Here is a 20705-nt window from a genome sequence, read left to right as displayed (position 1 = left end):
ATAGGTCAATAAAAGCCAGGTACAGATTACCTTCTTTGATCCTTGTATATTTTCCTATAATGATGCTTAGATTCAGGCTTTGTTCCACTGTCCCAATGCCTTTCCGAAATCCATATTGGACAGGGGATAAGACTCTTTTTTCTTCTGCCCATGTTTGCAATCTATTCAAGATAATTCTCCCTCCTAGTTTAGCTGTTGAATCCAGCAGAGAGATGGGTCTATAACAGGCTGGGTTGAGACGGTCACCTTTTTTATATATAGGAATTATATTAGAATCTCGCCAAGATGGTAGGGGACCTTGGGTGCAAATGTCCCTTAGTGACTGCGTTAGTACAGGGCCCCATAGGTGGATGTTGGCCTTGTATATATCTATCGGGACGCCATCGGGGCCCGGAGCTTTTCCTGATTTGCTTAGAGATATGGCTTCCTCTACCTCCTCAAGGCTAAATTGCGGGGTTATTAACGGGCGTGTGCCTTCCTGTAGGGCTTGATCATGTGCGGACAGTGTAGGGTTCTCTACGCTGACTCGCGCATATATTTTGGAGAAGTGTGCTATCCAATCTTCTTCGGATATCGCTATTTCCATTCTGGGGGGGTCTCTATCCCCAAGCATAGGTGCATTAATGGTTTTCCAAAAAAGAATATTATCTTTTGTGCGGCTAGCTGTATGAAGAGTTTCCCACAAGGTTCTTTTTAGGGACATTTTCCTTCCCTTCATTGCTGCTTTGTATTCTTGTCTACACTTACGTATCTCGGATGAAGATCTTTTTGGGGCTTTTAGAGCTTTTTTCAGTTTCTTATGTGCTTGTGAGCAATTATAATCAAACCAACCGGTGGCCCTTTTTTTTCCCTGGTTACCCCTTCTGGTGGTTAGGGCTTTCTTTATAGATTGCATGATCAATATAAAGGCGTTCAAACGTCGCCCTGGGTCTATGTTCTCACTTAAACAGTCTGCGAAAGCGTACTTGCAGTTAATTAGTAGCTGTTTGAGGAGGAAGTCGGGGTCGATCTGTGACCATTTCAGGATGTATTTGTTATGTGGCGTTGACTCAGTATCATCTAACGGGGTGGGCCTGTCATCTCTATCAGGTGTTATGGGGGTTACTAGGAGGTTGAGGCTCTGGGGGTAGTGATCGCTAATTGCGATGTCATGCAGGGTATATTTCTTGAGGTAGTGTGAGAAATGGGTTGACATTAAGACATAATCAATCACAGTATTTGCACCCCTTCCATTGTATGTTGGATTAAACTTTGATTCAGCAGTGTGTAATTCATTTGCAAAGGATAAATTATGGGTTTGTGCGAGTAAGTTTAATGCGTCTCCTTGGGTGTTATGTGCAAAATGGAGACTTAAGCCAACGCCCTCAGAATCCCAGCCACAAACCTTGTCAGAAGTTTCTTTACAGGGGTGGACGTTGAAGTCACCTCCCCAGATCATGAAGATCTCCCGGCTGTTATTGGTGCTTGTTATTTTTTTAAGGTCATTACCCATCTCCGTTAGAATGTTGACAAGCTCTCCTGGGATTGCATTATTATAAAAGTTAATGAGGACTAGGTGAGTCTTATGATCCAAGTTGCCCTCTATCATTTGATAGTATAGACTCGTGAATTTCATCTCTAAGTTTTGTAGTCGTAGCTTGTTAGAGATGTATGTGCATAGACCCCCTTTTGATCTTCCGTGACTAGACGGGGCAGCTGGTGAGTGAAATGTTTTATAACCGTTAATGTGAAGGGGGCTCGTCGTCCACGTCTCTTGGAGACATATGCATGAATATTTTTCTATAAAGTTCACCCAAGCCTCATTGGCTAATTTATTATTTAGACCTGCAATGTTCCAGAATAGTATAGCAATCTCTGCTTTCTGTTTAGAGATACCTAGCTGGTCCGCTGGTGTACCGACAGATGTGATGTCATCTAATGACTGGGGTGAAATTCTGTGGGCACTGTTTTGGGTTGGGTAAGTATGGGGGCTGTTTACTATGGAATCTGTTATATGTGATGTTTGTCCTTCGTTTGAGGCCCGCCCTGATTTGTGTTCTATCTGGGATTGTTCTTCTGGAGCTGTCTGATTCTTATTAAGTCAATCAGTATCTTCTAGGGCTGTGAGGGTATGAAATCTGTTGCGCCCTGTTGGAAAATCTGGTGTATTAGAGAGTACCCTTGCTGGTTGTGGGCCTATGGGGTTATGTCCCTCTAGGCTTTGGTAAAAGAAACCTAAGGGTAGTAGTGAGATACCTTGTGAAGTAATCTGTTTGGCTCCTAGGTTGTGGATGATTTCGTCCACTAAATTTGGTGACCTGAATGAAAGTACCACACAATCGCCTTCCAGCACTTTCCTGCTGCTACCTATCCACTTGATTCTCCTGACCATTTTTATGTTTTCAAAGAGGGGCCCCTCCATTCCTAAGCCCAAACGGACACCTATCCAATTGAGGGCCTTATTTCTCAGAGCTATCCATGATTCTGTCTGTTGGTCATTTAGAGATGGGACGTTGGCCAGAATGACTACGTATGGAGTAGCCTCCGGAGGGAGGTGTAATAGATCACTTGGGCGATAACGTGTATTTGGGGATTCAAATCTACTTTGTATATTCCTCCCTGGGTTTACATGAGGGTAGAAGTTCATTGTCCTCAATGTGCTATTGTCTGTTCTCTTAGTTAGTCTTGGTTTTGGAACTACTTGATCAGGCAAGGGAAGTTGAGCTGTGGCAGTAGGGAATACAGGCCTAAGAGTTGGATGCGAATTGGATGCTTGTGCCTGCGTTGATGTCTTTCTCAGGGGGTCTGCGTTCGGGTGTGTATCTTTTGCCCTGTTTTGCGGGAGAGATTGGGTATTGTTTCCCTGAGCTGGGATCGGAAATGGAGTATTTGGATCCTTTAGTACGTAATGTGTATCTGTTTGTTGTATGGCCTCTATTAGTCCTAGTCCTGCCTCGAGTTTATTCTCCATTCCCTTTAATCGCTCCAGCATGGAGTCAAGGGTAAGTTCTATGGATGATTTCAACGTGTTTACTAGCTTATTAAGGTTTATAAGAAGTGATCTAGTCGTATCTCCTACATTGTTTATAGGTTTCTTCCTGACTGAATTCTTAGGTAGTTTTGTGGCTGGGGTGATTATTGTGCCTGTCGCTGGGGGTTTCATAGGGTTGCCATCTAGTAGATGATGTGGTAGATCTTACTTGACGAGGTGTGTTCCAGAAGTAAAAGTTCTTCTGCGGATAGTGCAGACAGTGAGATGCCTGTCACAGGTATTAAGGGCGTCAGTGGCATGCTGGTAGACAGTTCAGTTAATGGAAATTCTGTAGATGATGAGGTTGTCATCGATACTCCCGTCGGCGGTGGCGTCGTCAACGGAACTCTCGTCCACAATGGTTTCGTGGATGATGGCTTAGTGGACAATGGCTTCGTCGACAGTGGAGTCGTCAACCCTATTCTCGCTGATGGTGGTGTTTTCTTAGTAGCCATCGTCGATGGTACTGTCGTCATTTGCAATGATGTTGCCATTGTTATATTGCTCGTCGACGATGGTGGTTTTAGTGTCGCGATGACTTCTGAGATGGCTGTTGAGATGTTGCTTTCTTCTTAGATGGAGCTTTATATATTATCCTACAAGAGACAATGGTCGTCGACGGTAGTGGAGACGAAGATATTATAATCGGCAATCCCACCGTTGTGAACATTGACGTTTTGGTGGTAGATGTAGTCAATGATATAGTTGACAAGACTGTCAGCGGTGATGACTTTTGCAATTTTTTATTTTTTGTCAGACGTAACCTGCGATGTTAAAGGAAGTGATTTTGATGTTTTCTGAGAGAACCCTCCTTATTAGCTGGTGTTGATGCCTTAGAAGAGACCTTAGATGAATACTTCTTTCTATGTGTCAAAATCTCCTTTCAGTGAGATTTTTTAAGTGCTTTTCTATGGGGCTCTGAAGGCTCTCCTTACTGAGATCTTTCTCTCTTATGTGATTTTATGGTATGTGAAGAGTCATCACTTTCTTCCTCAGGGAAAGGATGTTCTTTTGATTTCATTCTTTGCAACCATAAGAGGAGTCTTCCTTCCATGTCCTTTAATGTTTTCTGTGAAAATGTTCTACAGATTTTGCAATCTATAACTTTATGTTCTGGATAGAGACAGTAAATACACTCTCTGTGAGGGTCCTTTGAGTGTAGTGTCATTTTTCCACAGGTGTCACATGGCTTAAACAAGTCTTTCCTGAAGATCCTGACATGGTCAGTGCCCTAGGCTGAAACAAAAAAAAACTTCAAAGCTGACCTGAGAAGAATACTGTTGAAAATACTTGTTCTGATGAGGAAACTGAGCAGACCTCAGGGAGACTCCCATTACCTGACGTGCTGTAGAAAATCTGAGGAACTGGAGCCTCTTTGGAGAGGGTTCTAGAGGGCGCTGTCACCTGATTGGTTATTTGATAACTTTGTCCCTTTTTTGTTTTAAAAAGGACATAAATAGTTCATTAAGTTAAGCTTTACATCCCTTTAGCAGCCTATTGTTTTAATGCATAGTACTTGTTATGATACCAGAAACTCCCACTTTGATGACGGGGACCGATTCAAGCATGTGAATCTGTGAAAGATCCAATACTGGAGAACCAGTACAAACCTGGCCCAATGGCATGAATCTTGACAGCTTTGAGCCCCAGCTTTCATTGGATACCAAGTCACTTGAATTCACACTGCACACCAAACTCACCCTCAAGGAACACATTGCCAAAAAAGACAGAGGTGGACTATTACCAGCTCTCTCATCTAAAGTAAGTCATACCATTTCTTCCAGAAAGTGATTTAAGAACTGCTGTTCAAGCCCTTGTACTTGCATATCTGGATGGTGGTAATGCCCTCCTTGACCACCTAGACTCTATACTGGCACCCCTTAAATGTATGCTACGTGCCCAGGGCATCTCATTCCACGCCTGAAAAAATATGATCACATCTTCCATATCATCATTGATAGCAGTTGGCGTCCCTTACTAGCTAGCACCATCTTCAAAACCAGCTGCATTTTTTACGAAGTCATCAGAATCATCAATCCCACTTATCGTGCAGAGAAGCTCAACATGTCTGGCAGTTATCGGGAAACCCACAGTAAGAACATCATCCGACTGAAAATGTAAAAAAGTAATCTGTGCACCCAGAATCTGGATCAACCTCACTGTTTCCATCGGGACTACTCCAGTACTGGTCCAATTTAGGAAAGAGTTAAAGACTCACCTCTTTAAAGAACACATCATTACAATGCCTTAACAATCCAGAGACCAGCTACCGCTCCTATCACTCACTGACTTATGCTTATCATTCACCCTCTACAGCTTTCTGCTGCCTTTTGGCTGGGTTTGTGCTGAAGAAATACCACATACATACATACCTGCATACACTCCTGAATATGGTGTGACTTCTAAAGTCATTGTGTTGTAATCAATGTATTTATGGGAGTAGTAGTCTTAGGACCTGATTTAGATTTTGGCAGACAGGTTACTCCATCACAATGGTGACGGATATCCTGTCTGCTGAAATATAAATCCCTTTATTTCCTATTGGATTTATATTTAGGTGGACAGGATATCTGTCACCGTTGTGACGGAGTTACCCGTCCACCAAAATCTAAATCAGGCCCTTAGTTAAATATTGCCATTGTGAGACCCATTTGCAAATTCACCGCTTGTCTCTTGTCTACCGTCATACTTTGTACAAGTGTCTAAACGGTGTCAAAATGAAATGTGAGCACTGCATATGTAGTCAATACATTGGTGAAAGATGTTATGCTCATTCCAGAATTATAACAGTGAACCAGTGTAGCGAAAGAAATGTGCTGGCTGTTAAAGGAGATGTGAAAAGTCTAAGTAAAGATTCAATATTTATAGCATGTCGTTATAGTTACTATGGCTAGTGGGGGTAAATGTTGGATATTATACCCCATCTGAAATCCATTATGCATGTGTAAGCTTGGGTAGGTTATTAAGGAAAGACGCGGTTTATATGTAGGATGGGAAGGAATTGGGTATTTTTTTCCTTTAAAGAGTGTTTGACACAGCCATAGTAGTCCCAAAATGTCCTTTTAGCAGGATTCTGTGGAACTCCTTCTTGGAAAAATCTCTTTATATGACTCTAACTCATCTTTCTTTCGGAATGGACATTCCCACCCGGAGTCCCTTGGAAAAAGACAACAAAAAACACTGGTAAATATTCAGCCCTAAGAGGCAGTTTCTATCTCTCTGTTCCCTTTCTATCACCCCTCTCTTTAGTTTCCTTTTTTGCCTTGTGTTTTCTGTACCTTTTCTCACAGGTGCGCTTTCACTTGAGTTTCACTGAGCTATTTCCAGCCTGGAGGAACCTGAGCAATAACAAAACAAACCCTGTCCCAAAGAAATAAAAAACACAAAAGGAAACAAAAACAAATCCTCTCAACTGTAGACCTTTATGGTGCTTTCCTGCTCTCGTATTGGTCCTTGCCATAGTGCAGGGGTCTCCAAACTATTATGGCCTGTGGGCCACATCCAGTCCACTACAACCATTTATCCAGCCTCAGCAACTTGAGATATTTTTTTCCCCCAACCACACGGTCGGACATTCAGCACGGACAGCTCCCAGATGTCGGGGACAAACACAAACTCACCAAAATAACTTTTACTAACTTGGCGCCAGTAAGTGCCTTAAAAAGAAACAAAAAGCACTAAGAAACCTGGGGAAAGCAAGTCAGAGAAGTGATTCTACCTAAATACCCACCTTGCTTAATAGAGAAGCACGATGTCCCAAATGCGATCCGGCGTGATGGGAAAGGAAAGGATAACAAACCAAGGTTCAAGTACAGCTTGGTTTCAAGGGGCATCAAAGAGGGCGCTAGGCCCCCACAAAGCACAGAAGGGTCCCTATTAATAATAGCAAAGAAAGATGGAGGCACCTACCATTGTATTATGTAAGCACAGAGATTCCTGGACTGTATGTGGCTTCCAAGCGCCCTGAGCGCCCAGCCTTAGCAAACTGCCACCGGATAATTATGCCCAGAAAATAAGTTCACAATTGAAAATCAGCTCATGGAATGTATGCAAGGCTTAACAGACTCTGAAACCAAGGTTGCAGCCATTATAAAAAAATAAAAAAAAAGAAGTGTGATCTTGTTACCCTGCAGGAAGAATGGGCTCTCCTTTTGTCCCCCTGGCCTGATTTCACAGCTTATGTATCATCAGCAGTAGCCTCACGGGCAGGGGGCCAGCCCTCTGGGCGGGTGTCAATTTATGTAAAGAATGATCTGGGGTCAGTGGTCGTAATGCTATGCATAGGAAGTGGGGACTGCATTTTCATGAAACTTTCCGCTACACTAACAGATGAAGTTAAAACCAGGCTTGCAACCATTAGTCTAGGGTGCATCTATCTTCACCCGGTAAATGCAAGAAGAGAAGCAAAGTGGATTACTCTTCTCTCTGTTTTGAAAGATCTAACGGCAAACTACCCAAAAGATATGTAGGTCGTGATGGGTGACTGAAAATGCGAAGAATCACATACTGCGTTGTACCCTTACATAATTACTTCAAATCTCTCATTTTAAGAGTCTATGGTATCACCTTTCCTATTCCAGAGTTTCTTTTATTAAAAAACATCCCAAAGATTTGGACGAGGTAGGCTCACTCATGTAATATGACATGATTCATCATTGGTCACCTTGTCCCACCCTCGTAAGATGGTACTACCAGGGTGGACTCAACCTCAAGTAGGGCTCTCTTGAGGGAGTTCTTAGATATTATCTTACTGGACAAAGAATTCTGGTCCAGATTAAAATAAAAATATCTGAAGATAAACCACAAACATATCCTTTTTAATAAAGTGGTATCATCAGTATGATTAAACAGACCAACACCAACACCAAGAAAGGTGTTATACTGGGATCATTAGATGGGTATTATGCCCAATACTACCCCTAACTATTGCGTGCCAACATGTTTCAGCCCATTCCTTAATAGCTGAAAGAGGTCTTGGGCATTCATCAGGGCTGAATGATACAATCTTCACCCAGTCCATTAATTCTGGAAGGTGAAAAAACACTGAGTGCAAGTGGTGAACCTACCTTACAAAATGTTATTTTCTACTTTTTTGGTAGAAAACCCCTATAAAATAAAAATAGAAAAATAAGGAACACAGTATGTTTCTTGACATATAAAGTGAGGCTAGCGCCGGACTCTCGGGAGCCTCAACATTCTCCCCTAGAGTTTAAGAGTGACTTTAATTCGAACCTGATGCCTCCAATGCAGGACTTCCCATTTGTATCACTGGATGACCAGATATGGGCCATGCCCTGATTAATAGGCAGCCCCAAAGAACTGATAAACAGGGAGTCGCTTTAGCCTCCTTCCTAAATCAACTTGGCCTGCACTTATTAAATGGGAGGCTTAGCACTGATTCCCCTGCGGCTTATACACACATGTCCTGTTTCACAATGGCCAACTGGCTTACATCTGGGTGTTGGTGGTGCATGTTTGAGATCACCAAGTTCATTGTGACCCCATGCCTGGCCAGTGATCAAGCTATTCTTAAATGTGAATTCTGGACCATACAGCGCACCGGCCCCAAGATAAGTCACCTTGGCTGTCAGGAACAGCTTGAGACTGTAAAGAAAATAAAGTGGTCCTCAGCAAAACAGGAGAAGCAAGGGGAAATGGTGGACCATCTTCTGGATATAGTTGACCAATCTAACAGAGAAACCATCACAGCAAATTTCTGGGATTCTCTGGCTGACTGCACGAGGAAAAATGTAAACAGTTCACTGGGGTTAGAAAATGGCAAGTTGTCTGTACAATCCAGCTATACACCAAACAGGAAGTGCCAAATATTGGCCCTAAAATGTAGTCTGAACAAAGCCCTGCGGAAGCTTCATAAAGACAAGGGGGGTGGGGAAAGAATTGTGCACCCAGATTGTCGCCATTTGCTTGGACTACAGAAAGGCCTTCTAGCTAAAAGAAGGAATGAGGAGATGAGAAGGTTGGTCAACAACAAACGCGAGGTCATGAAATCTAGGGACCAGAGCAAATTTTGGCTATGTGTCAATTAATGCTTTTAAGTCAACCCACAAGGCATCCAACACTAACATCACCCCTGGGAAATGGGAATCTCACATAAAGGCTCTTTATGTAGACACCACAGTGTCTCAAGTATCCTATAGCCAGTCAAGACAGTCAGAAAAGAACCTCGCTTGTCTCATGATGCAGTCGGACCCAGACTATAAAGACTCCTGACTAACAGCCTGTGTAGTCAGCTCAACAATAAATATGACTCAACTAGCACTTGTCATCAAATAAATGCAAACAGGAGGCGCGCCGGAACCAAGCGGGATTCCTGTTGCAGTATAAAGGTGGGCCCCTTCTCGATGGGTAACAGTGAAAGCCCCATTATTTTAGGAATACCGACCAGGGGGAAACATCCCAGACACATGGAGGGGTGCACTCCTGGTTCCCATCCACAAAAAGGGCTCACAGTCATGCCCTGGGAATTAACGGCTGATCGCACTACTGGATATCGAAGGGAAGTGCTATGCCAGTATATTAAATCAAGAACTCCAGGTGTGGGCTGAAGAATGGAAACTGATTCCCCTATCGCAAACAAGTTTCTAAAAAGGATGCCATATTAAAGACAGTCTAATCTGCATTGCCCATTTGATTAAAGATGCAACAGCAGCTAAGGGAAGGGCTCTCTGCAGGGTTAATTGACTTCTAGACCGGGTTTGACGGTGTGTCGCAGCAAACACTTAAGGCAAAACGTAACAACTGGGGCATCCCGCAGAATTTATTAAAAGCCTTCATCGCCCTTTATTCAGACACCGGGGTAAAGATAAGGGTGAGTCCTGGATGGGCCACCACAGGCAAAATCCGGAGAAACAAAGGCCTGGAGCCAGGCTGCATATTGGCACCACTTTTATTCTGTCTGTACGTGGCAGACCTCCCGAACCATCTGGCATCAGTGAGGGCCTTCCCCCCTAAAATGGCAGGCCTTAAAATCCAAACACTCAAGTGTGTGGATGACATGGTCCTGCCAGATCAAACACCGACTGGCCTCCAAAGACTCTTAATAGCGTATTGTAAGGTCAATTGCCTGAAAGTGAATATAACAAAAACAGAGGTGATGATAATCTCATCGAAACTGGTGACAAAATGGGCACAAGGTTCATAGAGGAAAAAGCCATTGAGATGGTGACTTCCTATAAATATCTGGGAGTCTGGCTGGACCACAGAGGACACCTTGCATCCCACATCACTGTCCAACAGGAGGTAGCCGACTCCCTAGAAGAGTACTTCTGTAAAGTTGAAAAACATAAATAAATACGCCGACCTGACGCTACTTCTAAGAGCGATAGAATGCAAATTTCTCCCCGTTATGGCCTATGAGGCACTGACCTTCAGAAATAGAATGGCCAATTGGCTAGATAGAGCACAATCATCTTGTTACCAAAGAGTTTTTCTGCTCCCAATTGCAATTCAGATGCTCAAATTTGGTTAGAGTTTGGGCTAACCCCATAACAATGGCTACTAAAAGCCATGTTTTTCTCTTACAGTTTGAAAGTCAAGCAAGTGAGAGGGGACACGCTCAAAAATTGCATATGGAAATTAATAAGCAGCACAGTAAGAAACTGGCATAATTTTCTCACCCAGGCCCTAGAGGATTTAGAGGCACGCACAATTTGGGAAAGCAGGCTTCTGTTACCGGTGGCAGCAAAACTGCTGATAGCCAGGTTAATTTTAGCAGATCAATGTGCACGCGCAGTGAAAAAGCTTGGGCATGATAGGTAGCCTTGCCGCAAAGTCATATGAGCCTGGGTCCCCGCCGCTCTACCTGTCCGTATCCTTCAAACTAACTTTGAAACAACACTTATTGGGCTGGCGCTTGGGGATAGTTGCCTTGAAGGCCTACTAGTACGGGCAGAGGCACTCAATAGAGGAGGATAGGCTATGCCCCCTTTGTGCTAATGGTGAGAGTCACTGACCCATGTGTTATGTATTTGCAAGGAGCTGATCCCACTAAGGGCGTTTTGGCTTTGACCGATTTGGCTATTTAATACATTCAGACTTGCCAAGGAGCACTACAGATCTTTGTGACTGGGGATGAATGTTTGCATTGTACAGCATTCCGTCCATCAACTGTCCTTTTTGCATTTGTCGCTCCAAGTGGGAAGGGTATGCCCAGACGTGGGTCCCGTGCTCACTATGTCACTGGATTCAAGCTAGCCTAGCTGATGAAGGGTGATTCCCTGAAACTGGTCTTGGGATGCTTGTTTCCAGTCCAGGGAGGACCTGGGTTGGCAGATTGGGCTGGACTGTTCCCATGGGGAACAGGGTCCAGACTGATTTGCATATGGCTGGGTCCAAACTGGGGTGGCGTGGTGAGCATAACAACAATGGATTAAACCCAGATCTTTGTGACTGGGGGTGAATGTTTGCATTTTTCAGCATTCCGTCCATCATCTGTTCTTTTTACATTTGTTGCCCCAAGTGGGAAGGGTATGCCCAGATGTGGGTCCCGTGCTCACTGCACCACTGGATTCAAGCTAGCTAGCTGATGAAGGGTGATACCATGAAACCTGTCCTAGGATGCTTGTTACCGGTCCAGGAAGGACCTGGCCTGGCAGTTCGGACTGGACTATTCCCATGGGGAACAGGGTCAAGTCTGATTTCCATATGGCTGAGTCCAAACTGGGGTGTTGGGGTGAGCAAAAAAACAATGAATTAAACCCAGATCTTTGTGACTGGGGTGAATGTTTGCATTGTTCAGCATTCCGTCCATCATCTGTTCTTTTTGCATTTGTGTACGGGAAACACTCTAAATGTGGACTGTGGTGGGTGATGCTATTCTGTGCATGCAAGTCCATTAAAGGTGGACTTCGGTTGGTTAATCCTCCTACTATATGCACACGAAGCCCATTAAAAGTGGACTGTGGTTTACACTGCTAATCTGTACGTGAGCTCATTAAGAGTGGACTGTCGTGCTGCTCTGTACACGCGTTAAAAGTGGACTGTGGTTGGTCCTGCTATTCTGTGCATGTGAGGTCCATTATATACAGAAACATAATTGTGGTACTGCTGACCTGTTTGTGCACATGAGGCCCATAAAAGTTGACTGTTGTGCACTTAGAACCCGTTAAAAGTGGGTGCCACTGGTCTGTTTGTTTGAAGCCTATTTTTATGCAGGATCACAATGTTAGATGCTGCTGTCCTGTGTGTGCACGGATGGCCCACTGAAAGTGGACTGTGGTTGATGCTACTACTCTGTAGGAGAAGCAATTAAAAGTGGGCTGTGGTAGCTGATGCTGATCCGTCTATTCATGCGAGGGCTTGTTAAAAAAAAGTGGGCATTGAACTGTACTGTGTTACTGAAAATATAGAAAGAGGAGAAGGCCTACTAATGCATGAATTAGGAGGAAAATGTGCAGGATCGTGCAGAATCGTGATGTTTAGAGAAGAGTACAGGCCTAAAATGCTCATGATGTCCAAGTAGAGAGCCAAGGATTGAGAAGATGCTGGGAGTGCAAGGACAGGGGCGAGCAGAAACATTTATTCATAATGCAGCTGGAAGTAGAAGGCCACAACACGAAAGCTTGAGCCATCACTTGATAACACACTCACAGGGAGGTAGTACGTTCTGATCCACGTTCACAAGGGAAGTGTGCATCATGGTGGTTTTGGAAAGGGAACACGATGAGCTTTGATGCTTGAAGGCCAACAGCTGTGCAAGGGAGGATAGACAGAAATGTTTCCAAGCGTGGAGCTAGCTGAGGAAGGACATACTGATAGGCTTCAGAACGTGAGATCTAAAGCACCGTGATTATTAGCAAATGTATCCATGACAGATGTGTAACCTTCGCTTTCCTGTAAATGCGTAATTAGATGCTTTCCCAAGGTGAAATATTTATTTGTGCTAACATAAGTAGAGGTAACACTGTACCAAGTAAGCGCTTAAATTAATATGCATGACAAGTGATAAGACGCATTCAGAGCATTTTGAGACTATAAAAGATGTTGTTGGTGATGACGAAGTTGAGTGCGGTATCAATCGCTGAGGTGTGCTCCCCTCCCAGCCGTGATTCATAAATTATCATATTATTTGTCAAACAGAGTTGTAGTTTTTTCATTTCCTGACTCCACAACAACCGCTCCGCTCTTCGTGTGAAGCTTCCTATGCAGGAACACAGCAGTGGATGTTGCTACTCTGTGCACGGGTAACTTTCCTCCTCGCCGTTTTCAAATGTGATGCTGGAATTTTGCCCGGTGCCCTTGGGGTCCCCAATAAGAACCCGGCCTCCTCTCCTAGGACACACTCTTTAAGTGAAAGATATAAGCAAGGCCTTAGCTCACAACCTTAAAATCTTCCGGGGGCTGACTTGATCTAAAAGATCAGAATGACGCAAAACATGGATCTCCTTGTAAAAAGGATCCCAGGGCCTGTTTGACCACAAGCATACAGATCCTAAGGTGAGTAACTGGTTGTATGTGTCCATCTGGCCGGGACAGATTAGCGTTGGCAAACATTCAAATGATGTGCATGGAACCTGCCCTAAAATAACTACTAAAAAGATTTGAAAGTGCCTAGAAACTTGTGTGCTTTACTAGTGCTTGATTTATTTTTAAATAACCAGTTATATGGTTGGACACCTTTATTGCCTGTTACGCGGCTAAGTGATTTTAGAAATTAGTTTGAAAATGGTCATTCTTTAAGAAAACGTGTGATGTACACATGTTAAACTGACACACAAAGATTCTTTCTATCGCCATACGGTCTAAAGTCTGTAATTTGTGTTACAAATATGTTAATTCTTTAACAAAGTAAACGGAAAAGCCATGTCACATGGGAATAAAAGTCACATCGTTTTTTTTTTTTTGGACTGAATTTTTCTCACTTTAAGGACGGCATTGTTTCTTTTTAATTGTCATATTTCTCTTTTGTTCTGAATCATATGCTGATTACAAAAAAGATCCAAGTATAACATTCATTAATTTAACTTTTATTAATTCATTTATAAAGCAGATTTGTTTTTCGGCACGCGAATATTTGTAAAATATACAATGTAGCCCTTGTACTGAAAAGTTGGGAGACCCCGCCTTCGCATATAGTTTCACCCTGTTTATTCACAGTATTTTTACCAGTTTCATCTTCTCTCACTATTGTTTCTATGTGGTATGAAGGTCCTGCTGGCTTGTTAGATTGCTTGTGTTCTAATTATCCCTGCGGTCTGTCTCCACCTCTGTAACTGGTTACGCACCTGTGTTTGTCACGCTTCTTCAGGAGCGTGGCAGGACCGAGGGCCCCCCATGCTCCTCCAGTGGCGTAGCAGGACCGAGGGCTCCTCCGAACGTTTCCATTTTTTTGGGAGGCCCTTCGGCACTTGCAGCATCCTCTTGCTCCCCTGTTCTTCTTCCTCTTTGCGCTGCGACTTCACCTTCGACGACTGCTTCTCACGGCGTCTCACTCACATCTAGTTGTTTCACTGCTCCTGCCTTCTCAGCTCCTTCCTGATCCTCTATATCCTCCTTTTGTGGTCCTTCTTTGCTCTTGCTGCTTCATTATTCATCCTGAGGGAATAGAGTTCTTCCTTTGTTTCTCTATGGTTTTTTTTCCCTGTATCCTCCCTTTAATTTAACTGGCTTTATTTCTTTTCCCATTACAGATGAGGGAGCCGGCCCAGACCATCATGGAATGACAGGTAAGTCTCCTTCTGCTCCCCCCTGTTCTATGGCCCCCTCTCCCTCACAGCATGTTTTAAATCAGATTCCATATTATCTCATTGTTTAACCCTTTGTTGGCCATGGGCAGGTAGACAATCCACCTTTACTGGATCTTCAACAGATTGCTGGTGTTAAGTCTGGTAATTTGTTGACGATATCTTTTCAGTTTACAGCCCATCTAAAGTAATTTCCATTATGTCTCAAGCTTCTGAAGTGTTAAACAAGTTTGGCAGTATGTTTCCTACATTAAAAACTGCTTCTGTGTTCATGGCAATGGATATTGGTTTTGTGTGTGGTCATCCTTACGTATCTTAGGTTGCATATATTTGGAAGTAGGTAAATGAGGTATGAACTATTGCAATTGGTATGCCCTTTTGTCTCCCTAGAGGGCCTGTCTTTGTATCTTCGTTCTCTTTGTACATGGTACATGTCCCACATGAGAAATGGTCTCACACTGGTGGTAGGTTTAAAACATTCCCAAGAGTGGTATTTTGGATTTGCCATTGTAGTCTTGCATATGTCACTGTATTCTTAGTACTTCTTATTCAATTTGAATGTAAACAATGGTTTATCAAGTCCATTTCCTCTAGAAATCAGAATCCGCCAGTACCTGTTGAAGGGGTTTTAGGTGACTACGTAGAGTGGAAAACTTGGTTACACATGTAAATTATTCTGCTGCTTAGTGTGATTCTCCATCAGAGCCTCACTGTTATTACATGCACTCCTACATGCAGTTTAAGGCTAGGTTGGGTGACGTGGTGGTCATACGAGGTTAGGCTGAACTATTCCTGCTTAGCCTTATAAATTCTTATACTGGCAGGTTTTATTTTATGGCTCATGGATGGTGGCTGAAATAAAACAGTAAAAAGATCTGGTCATTGGGTTTAGAAAACACTGTGGTCTCTATTTTGCCATCTTTAGCCAGAAGGGGTAGTTCAGGAAATGGTAGTTGTTTCCTATCTATGTTCATAGTAAATTTACATTAGGGTCTATGATGGTCTTTCAGTGTAGAGAGTACTAGCTTCTTCTTCTGTCCCTGACCAAATTAGTAGAATGTCAACAATATACCAGCACCATAAGCTAACCTGTTTGCTGAAATGATTATTCGGAAACTCTACATTGTGAATATAAAGGTTTGCCAGAAGTGGGCCATGTGTGCTTCCCATACTAGTGCCTCCTAAGTGAAAATATAGAGATTCTGCAACCTAAAGAAGTTGAAAACTGAGTTCAGTCCATTACAAAGCTTATGAGTATGAGGAGGGTCCATTCATTAGATCTTAAAAGGTTCTCTCTAACCCTCAATGTGGTGCTTGTAGTATGCACAGGTAGAGTGGTTCCACACCCAAACAGATCTTGACCTGTTGTTCAGAGAGAAAAGTCGAGATGTTAAGGGGATTAAGAGCGTGCTTGGTATATTTTAAGTAAGAGGCCATGCCTTTCACTAGTGGCTGTAAAACGAAGTCAACACATTTTGAACGGCCTTCCATGATTGATCGTATTCCATAGGCCACTGCTGTCCCTGGAGAGGGACATTTATTCTTGTGAATGTTCAGTAACATGTAGAAATTCCATCTTATAAGTTTTTCTTCTAAGGGAAAGATACTTTCTGGTTTGAAAGCCAACTAGCCTAAGTGGCTTCTTCAAACATGTTATTGATGGAAATTCTCAGGGAATCAGTAGGGTGCTTAGTAAGAATTCTATAATGTTTTTCATCAGATAAGTCTCAATCATTCTTCCCTAAACATTGTATAGTTAAAAACTACAATAGCTCTGCCTTTATTGGCTGGTTTAATAATAATGTCTTTCTTAAACAGCAAGTCATGCCAATTTCTGGGAAAAGAACAAAATAGTTGCAGCCTTTTTTCTCTAGTTGAGTTAGATCTGTAAGTACTGCTTTCACCAACTCTGTGATGGCAGAAAGGTAGAATGCAGACTTTCGTTTCCTTTTCCTTGTGGAGAAGTGTGGCTCAATGGTTAGAGCGGCAGACCCTGAAGCAGAGATCTGGCTCAAGACCAGGGTTCAAGTCCCGCTTCAGCAGGTCTTGGGCTCAATTCCCCTTGACCAGATAATTCTCGCCTCGGTGCCTAATCTAATTCATGGGTCCCACTCTGCAACTCTGGGCAATAGCTTGCTTAATCTCCACAACGGCCCCAACAGCGCTTGGATGCCTGGCTTCACCCTGGAGGTGCTCAGGAGTGGGTGCCTCACAGGGAAAAGCCAGGAGGGGTTCCATAGCGGTATGAGTACAGCGCCTTGAGACCCTAACGGGTGAGTAGTGCGCTATACAAGTGCTAATTTACATTTTTTACATTTTTTTCTGATATTTTTTTATTTTTGTTTAAGCAAAGATTCATATAATTAGTTTTCTTAAGAAGTGAAAAACGAGCCATTTGTTGCCCACATGAATATACACAAACACAACATGTCTACTTCAGTGTATTTCAAAATATGGAGGGCCTTATTACGACCCTGGCGGCCGGCGGTACGCTGGCGGTGTACCGCCAGTGTGTAATGATCGTGGCGCATTAGCCACAGCCATACCGCCGTGTCCTCCAACTTACCGCCAGGCTTTCGCCAGGCGGTCATAATCCCGAACCGCCAGCCTGTCCATGGCGGTAACCACCACCATGGAAAGGCTGGTGGTAAGGGGGACTCGGGGTGCCGCTGGGGGCCCCTGCACTGCCCATCCACTTGGCATGGGCAGTGCAGGGGCCCCCAGGCAGAGCCCCATCGCGCATTTCACTGCCCGAATTTCGGGCAGTGAAATGCGCGACTGGTGCTGCTGCACCCGCTGCACATCAACATTGCTGCCCGCTCTATTATGAGCCGGCTGCAATGTTGATGTGACTTTTCCGCTGGGCCAGTTAAAAAGTCATAATAGGGTGCCACAAATACCGCCAGCACTGGCGGTATAGTTGCGCCCGCTGCTTCAGTGGTCTTTTTGGAAGACCGCCGAAGTTGTAATGAGGCTCTGAATGTTTTGGCTCAGGAAAAGGCTCTAATCAGCTGCTCTGGGAGGCCTGCACATCACATCTTACATTGCCCCCCACAAATCCACTTCTGTTATACTCCAACTATCCCCCATGATTCCTCACGCTATATTTTCTGTAATTTCTTTAGGCAACCACAAGATGCTTAGATTACTCTTTCCATCGTCATACCAGCCCATATTTCTGCTCCATTTAAGTAGGGTAGTGGCATTCATCCACCGCATTCTGTCACAATACCTCTCCAGCTTACCATTATGGCCAAGTTACAGAAGATGCATTTGTATTTCACCACTTTTAAAATTAGTGCTAAATCTACTGGAATCTGGGATTCTAGCTCTGGCATTGCCATATTGTGTTCCAAAAAGTTCGAGACTGGCGGCCACTGCAAAGGCAGTCACTGTTTCCTATTGTGCCAAACTTAGCCAGTCGTAATATGCATAGTGCAGAATTTTAAGCTGAACCAATTTGTATACAGTCTTTATGGCTGCGGCTTGTTGGTGCAGTCAGGCTTCTTCTCTCTCTGTGTTTTGTAGTGGGCTGATGTCTGATTCCCATTGTGACCTATGCTTGATGAATGGTATCTGTGTGTATTCTATATGATTTATATATTAGGGTTATAGTATGTTTATGCAGTAGGATTGACAGTGGTCTGACCTTCAAAGTAGATTTATCTTATATGCAGTTAATGTTTCAATTTTGCAAGAATCTTGTATAAACCTTTTGAAAAGCGTACCTGTATTGACCAGATCCCTAGCAGAAAGACATCAGCTCAATACACCATTTGAAATGTGTGAAATTTCAAAGTCTCAGGTCCCAACAGCTTCCCTGCTGTCTTGTACCATACATGGAAGAAAGAGCACCTCAACCTCCTTAAACTGCTGTTTGACCTCTTTGCTAAATTTGCCTCTATAACCAGCTCAGCCACTGAAGCAAATATTGTAGTGATTTTCAAGAAAGACACATCTCAGACCTCAAAAACATGTTTGGCCTTTCTCACTTATTAACAATGAGTACAAAATATATGCTAAATTCTTAGAGAACAGACTTAAACCAGTTATAGACTCTCGGACACACCCATCTCAAACTGGCTTCAAGAAGGAAGACTAGCGAGTGACAACACAAGCGTATTTATGCAAATACTCGATCTAAACTACTGAATCTCCAACTATCAACATGACACTTGACTTTCTTACATGTTTCCACAAGCTGTTTTTGGCCATACTTTAAAAGTTTGAAAACAATGCATGTGTCTCAGTCTACTCCCTAAAAAAAGAAAAAACTGAAGTGCTTCCAATAACCACATATGTGACAACTGTCTTCTAGAAAACAAGGGCCAAAAGGGGGAGTGCTCCAGAATAAAGTGCCAAGGCATCTAGTTTGAATCCACCCTCAATGAGTTTTTAAAATATAGCAAGAAAAAAACCCTAAGCAATATTAAATCGCTGTCAGATTCTTGGTCCTCTAAGTACATCACCCAATGGATCAAGATAAAGAAGTTAAAACAATGTTCTCTTCGAGGGGGTCCTCATCAATAGTCATAAACACTGAATATTCCTGCCCATGTGCGTGGACCCCAGAGCATATATAAACACATGTATATGCAAAAGTAATATTCGAGTAGAGAATTATAATACATATATATTATATACATGTGTAAGCAATAATTCAGTCTATGTTGAGAAACAGGCTAAAAATGCATTATTTTTTGTGAAGTTTTTCTTTAATTAAACTCTTCTATTAGAGGTAAAGCCTTTCTGCAAACAAAGGAGAGAGCATAGAAAGTATAAACAATTCACTGTAGAAAGAAAAAACGACATTGAAAATAAAGGAACATTATTAGCCAATAGGCTGCATCCAAGTTAACATAACAGAACCAAAAAACTGGCACCGTGCCTTTAAGGCTCTGAGCACCTCCAGTATCCCACCGTGCCTCAAAGGTGAGAGTGAGGTGACAGTTGGGTCACAGTTATGTCAGTACTTTTTTACGGTGATAAGAAGAAATAGATCAGACAAATGAGTACTGCTGTACCTCCAAAATTACGTCCGGGGAGGAGGGTGGGTTGTTTATGACTCTGATTTTGTCTGCTCGATCCAAGTTCCCTTGTTGTCCTTTGACCCTGGTAGAACAGTCATCCTTGTCTTTGCTGTTGCCTTTGGGACCAATGAAGGGTTTGAACCCTCTGCTGGTATGGACGTCTATCATATGGCCTATACCTTCTACGGTATTCCTTGCATTTCTCTAGCCCTACAGCCTTAGTGTGTCCAATTCAGAATTCATTTTGGCCATTTCGGCATCTGTGTGGGTCCCAAATAAAGAATTTCCAGTAAAGATGCGATGTTGAGCCTCCAGCTTTAGGCCTGTGAGACAAAGCCAAGATGTATATAATATATATGTATTAAAATTCTCTACTCGAATATTACTTTTGCATATACATTTGATACATATACATGTGTGTTTTTATATGGTCCGGGGTCCCCGCACGTGGGCGGGAATATTTAGTGAGGATACCCCTGGAAGAGAACTGGGATTTCTAGGTATGTAACTTATCCATCTTCCCAATCACTAACTTTCTGATAAGCAGGGCCCCAGTGCAACCCTGACAATCTCTTTAAAAACATAATTATCTTATTTCAGAATTCGTATGTAAATTCAAATGTGCTGGAATTTCTTTACTTAAACTGAGACTTCACAAACGTGGGGGAGAGCTCAATGTATCAATTTTTTGTAAGAACTAAATATTCTTCTTAGCGAGATAAGAAACATACTGATTTGTTTATAACCTTCACAGAATCCCACACCCCTTGATCAACACTGAACAAGACATAGCATATCCCCTTAACATGACTTCGAGTATAACTGAAACAAACCAAAACAACCCACTCTTCAGGTATAATCAGTAGCAGGATTATGTCATTGTGAAAAAAATATTAATTTAATCACACAATGAGACACTTTACAGTCATAGCTATGACATAACCAACAAACAAAAACTGAGGG

The sequence above is a fragment of the Pleurodeles waltl genome, chromosome 12 (genome assembly GCF_031143425.1).
Source record: "Pleurodeles waltl isolate 20211129_DDA chromosome 12, aPleWal1.hap1.20221129, whole genome shotgun sequence".
Classification (NCBI taxonomy): domain Eukaryota; kingdom Metazoa; phylum Chordata; class Amphibia; order Caudata; family Salamandridae; genus Pleurodeles; species Pleurodeles waltl.
The sequence above is the reverse complement of the archived record's forward strand: the minus strand, read 5'-3'. Positions refer to the sequence as shown.